This window comes from Cebus imitator, unplaced genomic scaffold (genome assembly GCF_001604975.1).
Source record: "Cebus imitator isolate Cc_AM_T3 unplaced genomic scaffold, Cebus_imitator-1.0 Scaffold324, whole genome shotgun sequence".
Lineage (NCBI taxonomy): Eukaryota > Metazoa > Chordata > Mammalia > Primates > Cebidae > Cebus > Cebus imitator.
The window spans coordinates 14,292-20,787 of record NW_016107639.1 but is presented as its reverse complement, the minus strand read 5'-3'; positions in this window follow the sequence as shown (position 1 = coordinate 20,787).

Here is a 6,496-nt window from a genome sequence, read left to right as displayed (position 1 = left end):
AAAAAAAAAAAAAAAAAAAAAAAAAAAGTGATCCCAAAACCCTCAGGCAAATTAACCATAGAGTCGTGAACAAATCCCAGTGGTGGGGAAGGTGGGGGCACTTGGCTCCTCCTACCTCCCTTCAATCATCACCAAGAAATCCCATCCTTCCTACAAAGCCTGCAAGAAAAACACAGTCAGGAATACTTCCAAGGATAAAAATATTCACAATGGAGTTCTTGGAAATCAAATGGCATTGTACCTTGCTTCAGGCTTTCTCAATAATGTGATTTCAATAAACATATTTGCTAAATTTAATTAACTATAATTTTTTTATTTTTAGTGATTTTTTTAAAAGTACACTTTTGGGCACCAGGATACTTGGAAATGGGTAAGTATGAAAAGCAAATGAAATCACCCACCATCACACAATTTCCTACTAGGAATAGATTGAATAGTATTCAATTTATTTCATTCTAGTCTTTTACAGATAGTAAGATGTATGTTTCTGAAAAATTGAGATAATCCTATACATGCATCTCATATTGTCCCTTAATATTTAATTGTCTACATTCAATACAGGTTTGCAAATCATTTTAATGTCAAACATAATTCAATAGGAAAAATTAAATTTATGACAAATTAAGTGTTTCTTGGTGGTTAACTCTTTGGGAATTTCCTCATGTGATAAGCACTGTGGTGACTGTCTATATGTCTGGATCTGTATCTACCTGTACTGATCTGTATTCCTTTCTTTACTTTCTGTTTTGTGTTAGTGCTCTGTTTGGCATTACTGGAAAATTTTTACAAATCAAAGCAGACAATTAGATGTCATCTTGTCTCTCTTATAATATCATCTCTCTAAAAATAGTTGCTGCCCCTAAGCAAGATATTCAAGGTTGGTAATAAAATGTGCATTATCTTCTAGTTTCTTGAAATAAAAATCATTTACTTTTACTTTTAAAAATAAGTATATAAGATTTTCTTATTTCTACATATATTTAATTTTCTAGTTACCAGTGATTTCTATTAAAGGCTGATAAAATTGGGTTTTTACCTAATTTCCATTCTAACTGAAATTAGAAATTCCAGTTTTCTTCTCTGTGTATCAGAATTTCACTCCACAATGACTTGACACAATGCAGTGTTTTCTAATGTGTTAGTTTTCACATGATGCAATCTACTGGCCGAATAGAACAGCTTTCCTTTTTGTCAACGTCTTTTAAGATGGGCATCCTTTTTAAAATTTCACTTTAAGTTCTGGGATACCTGTGTGCAGAACGTACAGGTTTGTTACACAGGTGTACATGTGCCATGGTGGTTTGCTGCACCTAAGATGGAATTCTTTATATGGAATAAACTGACTGGTAGAAACACATTCTTTGATAAAGCTATAACTGTGACTTACATTTTTTAGGGTGGCATCACAAATATGACGTTTTTATTGCCAAGCAGCAAATAAACTATTTTTTTAATCACTGATGACATTTAATCACTGGTGATATAAAACATGTCTCTACAATTGAAACCAGAGAAACTGAAAACCGAGGGCAGAATTACATTGCTTCTGTTGAGACACGTATTTCAATCTCCGTCACTCCTGAAGACAATGGTACAGCCCTTTCTACTTGTCTCTTCCTTCTCCTCATCCCACCGTACTTGTTTTCATTAAACGCTTTACACTGGCAAGGTTTCTGCTATTTTCCTTCTCCTGTTTTCCCACAGCCACTTGCTTTTCTTCCCTGTGAAAGTGGGGTGTGTCTTCACCACAGGGCAGGCAGCTGGCTCCTCCATCTCACAGCCCCCGGTGCTGGCTGGTTTCCCATCAGCGTGGGTTTCGTGAGTGAGAAGTGCTGCTCTCGGCATGAGCCCCTGAGGGTCCTGGCTGCCAAATGCCTGGATACCTGAACCCCCTCTTGACTGGGGAATACTCACGTTCCCAGTGGCCTCATTTTGGAGCCCATGAAACACTGCATTCTGAGATGCAATGACCTCACATCCTCCCTCTGCAGGTCCCATGCTTCTGAATAAATATCCCAGGGATACTTTGTTTATCCCAGATATTCAATAATATCCACCAGGATATGTCTTGGTGTCTCTCACTGTATCAGATTTTCCTGGAATAGACTGAACTGAAAAAGAAAGACTCAGAGAAATAATTTTGTTAGTTTAGATAGTTTTGGCCATTTTAATCTAGTGTAAATGGATTATTCTGAGCAAAATTAAAATATTTGGATACTGTGTTTTTATTTAAAATGATGTATTTAATTCAATGATGGTCAACAGATGAAGATGTGTTTTTTTGCGAAAGAATACTATGTAGTTACAATTAATATTGTTTTCCTAATAATTTAAAAAATATATATCACAGTCATAAAATTACCCAAGGTATGTAGCTTTCTTCCATTTGGTAAATAGTTAACCATAAGCAATGCACATGGTGTAATATTTACGGTTAAGTTTTCAGTATATTACAAGAGTTAATGACACTAGGTGCAAGAGAATCAAGATATTTTTCTAGAAAACTAGAATTCTAATTATGATAAAAAGTTAATAAAAAGTCTAAAAGAACAGAGTCTAATTGGTTGTTTTAAACAATCCAACCAGGGGAAATGATATTTTGCTTTCAGAAGTTTTCTAACAATTCCCTTGTCAGTTAGCTTAATTTGACATTTATTCCATCCTTTATAAAAGCTAGTCCAAAAGAACAATGGAATTTTTGTGGTATAGAAAACAACCCTTTCAAGTGATTTCAGTATTTGAGTCAGAGGAACAACATTGTATTTGCACTTGATTACCCAAAATGTGATTTTTTTTCCACTCTAGAAATACAGTTTTAATTTTTAGAATGTTTTAAGGTTAACTTGAGAGATGTGACTAACAGTGTGTGATTGTGTGATCAATCTTTGGACCCTTTTTTGTACAGAGAAGTGATTTTCTCTCACTTTTTCATGAAACTTGAGCTTTTTTTAATTGAGTAGACAAAACCTTTTATTTACTTTAAAGTGTGATAATTTTACATATGTTAAGTTGCAAGATCTAATAGTAAAGGTAACAATTAGTATAAGAAACATAGGTTTTATTCCATTAAGACAGAAGTGACCTTTGTTAACATGAAAAAGATAGTTTTTGATTATGAGTAATATTGGATGATATTTTGGAAGTTAGTGAAGAGAAATGGCAGCTGCTTATGTAACTAACGCTATTATCTTTTTCGACAAAAAACAATAAAAAGAAGTCAGATACACGTCAGCTGCTCTGCCTGCTACAGGGCTCAGGAAACAGGGAGGTGCAGGCTGTTGGCAGCCAGATAGAAACACTGGCCAGCCCCTGCAGAGAAAGGCCTGTCCTTGGGGTTGACGGACATCTTTCTAACAAAGCTTGCATCGGACCATGACTGGGCACTGTCGGGCTTGCAAACTGATGCTTCTTTTCTGTTACTCACTCGAGCCCTCTTTCTACCCTCTTCTCTCTATTAGCATAAAGTCCCACTGTACAAAACAGGACATTTCCAAACCCACATTCCAACGACTAAAGATCAGGACTCCAGCCTTCTACTCAAGCCCGGAATGTCAGATGGACTTTTCCTTGCTCTATGACTCTTGCTTCTCCTGCAATCTTCTGTAGAACATTTAGATCAACTTCTGGCTTACAGAGTAATGTGAGTTGTGAAGCATAACTTTGGGAAAAGCTACTCTAGTAGAAGCCAAGAGATCTTGTTTCTAGGCCCCGTGACCACTGGTGGCTTGGCAATCACTGCACCTTTCTGAGTTTCTGTTTTGTTTCCAACAGCAATGTGAAGATTTGACATTAGAATTAGCTCATCTCTGGATTCTTTTAAGGTTTAAAGATGTAAGCTTCTCGCATCTTGAATTTTAGAAGATTTTGTCTCTAGAATATAAAGCACAGATTTCTGCTTTGTCATACCTTTCACACCTTCTTAGTAGCTTGGGATTATCATAAGAACGTCATGCATTTTGTGTTCTGTAACATGGTCATAGCACACAAAGGCATCACATTGTGTGCACAAGTTGGATGACATTTGGGCAACTCCTCCATCCTCAGTTTGTTTCACCTGTAGGTGATGATAATACACACGCCTTAGGGTTGTCGAGAGGATTCAAAGAAACTGTTGGTTAAGGCGTTGTGAGAGGGAGCAGTAATGTGTATGTTTAGTAAATATTGGCAGAGATGGGGCAGTTGCCACTGTGCTGACGGCCTTAGACGCCTTCATGTCCACATCTTTCTCTTCTCTTCTGCACAGTTGGACAGAGCCTGAAGAAGAAGGTTGCCAACTGATTTTCAACAAAGGTGCTGAGCACATACATTAAGGAAAAGACAGTCTTTTCAATTAATGATGCTGGGAACACTAAATGTCCTTATGGAGAAAGATGAAACTAGACCTCTGTCACTAACTATGTACACGATCAAAACAAAGTGAGTTAAAGACGTAAATTTAAAACCTGAAACTATGAAGCTACTAGAAGAAAACATTGGGGAAGTACTTCAGTACACTGGTCTGGGCAAAGGTCAAAGGGCAAAGACTTCTTGCGTAAGACCTCTAAAGCACAGGCAGTCAGCTGGGCGCCGTGGCTCACGCCTGGATCCCAGCGTTCTGAGGAGCGGAGTCATTCCCAGCTCTCTAGGAGGCCGAGGTGGGTGAATCACGAAATCAGGAGATGGAGACCAGCCTGGCCAATGTGGTGAAACCCCATCTCCACTAAAAATACAAAAATTATCTGGGTGTGGTGGCACATACCTGTAGTCCCAGCTGCTGAGGCAGAGAATTGCCTGAGCCTGGGAGGTGAAGGTTGCAGTGAGCCAAGACAGCGTCACTGTACTCCAGCCCGGGCAACAGAGCAAGACTCTGTTGCAAAAAAAGAAAAAAGAAAAAGAAAAAACCACAGGGAGTCAAACCAAAAAGGGATGAAGAGGATCACATCAACCTCAAAAGATTCCACACAACAAAGGAAACATCAACAACATAAAGAGACAACCTACAGAAGAGGAGAAAATGGTTGCAAGCTATTCAACTGACAGGGGATTATTAACCAGAATATATAAGGAACTCTAACAACTGAATAGCAGAAAAACAAATAATCTGATTAAAAAGTGGGCAAAATATCTGAAGAGGCGTTTCTCAAAAGAGGACATACAAATGGCCGATTGGTATCTTTAAAAAATGCTAAACATCACTAATCATCAGATAAATGTAAATCAAAACCACAGCGAGATACCATCTCATGCCAGTTAAAATGGCTTTTATTAAAAAGATAAATATTAATGGATGCTGATGAGAATGTGAAGAAAGGGGAATCCTCATACACGGTTGGTGGGAATGTAAATTAGCAGTCACTATAGCAAACAGTACGAAGCTTCCTCCAAAAACCAAAAAATAGAACTCCCATAGGATACAGTAATCTCATGGTTGGGAAATACACAACAGAAATCAGTGTATATAGGAGACACGTGCACTCTGTGTTCACCGAAGCACTATGCACAACAGCAAGTTAGGAATCGACTTGTGTTCATTAGAAGATGAATAAAGAAAACATCGTTTATATGCACAATGGATATTACTCATCTATGAAAAGAATGAAATCCTGCCATTTGCAACAACATGATGGAACTGGAGGACAGTAGTTAAGTCAGGTAAACTAGGCGTGGAAAGACAAATATCACATGTTCTCACCCACATATGGGAGCTAAAGAATGTGAACTCTGAAGGTTGAGGGTAGAACGATGGCTCCCACAGGCTGAAAACGCCACAGGGAGCAGGGAACAAGGAGTGAGTGGTTAATGGGTACAAAAATACAGTTTTTTGTGGTACCACAATGAGGCGACTGTAGTTAATAATAATTTATTGTATGTTTCAAAATAACTAGAGAAGTGGATTTGGAAAGTTCTTAAAAAGAAATGTGTTCGAGGTGAAGAATATCCCAGTTACCCTGATTTGATCATTGCACGCTCGTATTGAAATACCTAAGTACTCCATACCTATGTACAACTATTGTGTATTTTTAAAAATGCGTTAGAAATTAAAACTAGAGGCTTCTCAGTTAAATTTGAATTTCAGATAAATAAGGAGGAATTTTAGTGTAAGTATATCCAATGTGAGCACTAAATATTTTGAACATACTTACACTAAAATAATAATTTATTTATCTGAAATTTAAATTTAACTGAGAATCCTGTAATTTATCTGACACCTTACTAACTGGGTATCCTGGTAAATTTTAGCTGAATCCGATACCTGCCCAGAAGGATTTAACTTCACAGCGTTATCATGGCAAGGTGTCAAGGCATCGAATGCCTTTTCCATTTCTCCTCAGTGAGCAGTTGTGTTTCAGGGCTACCAGGACTGGTGTATGGGAAGCACCAGCAATGCCTCAAGCATCAGGATGAAATTGTGGGTCAATCCTATCAGGTGTGAAAGCAAACACTGCAGGGAAGGGACCCAGGCTAGAGCAGACATTGGGGCAAATTGGCTCACTGTTATCATTTCCAGCATCTACAT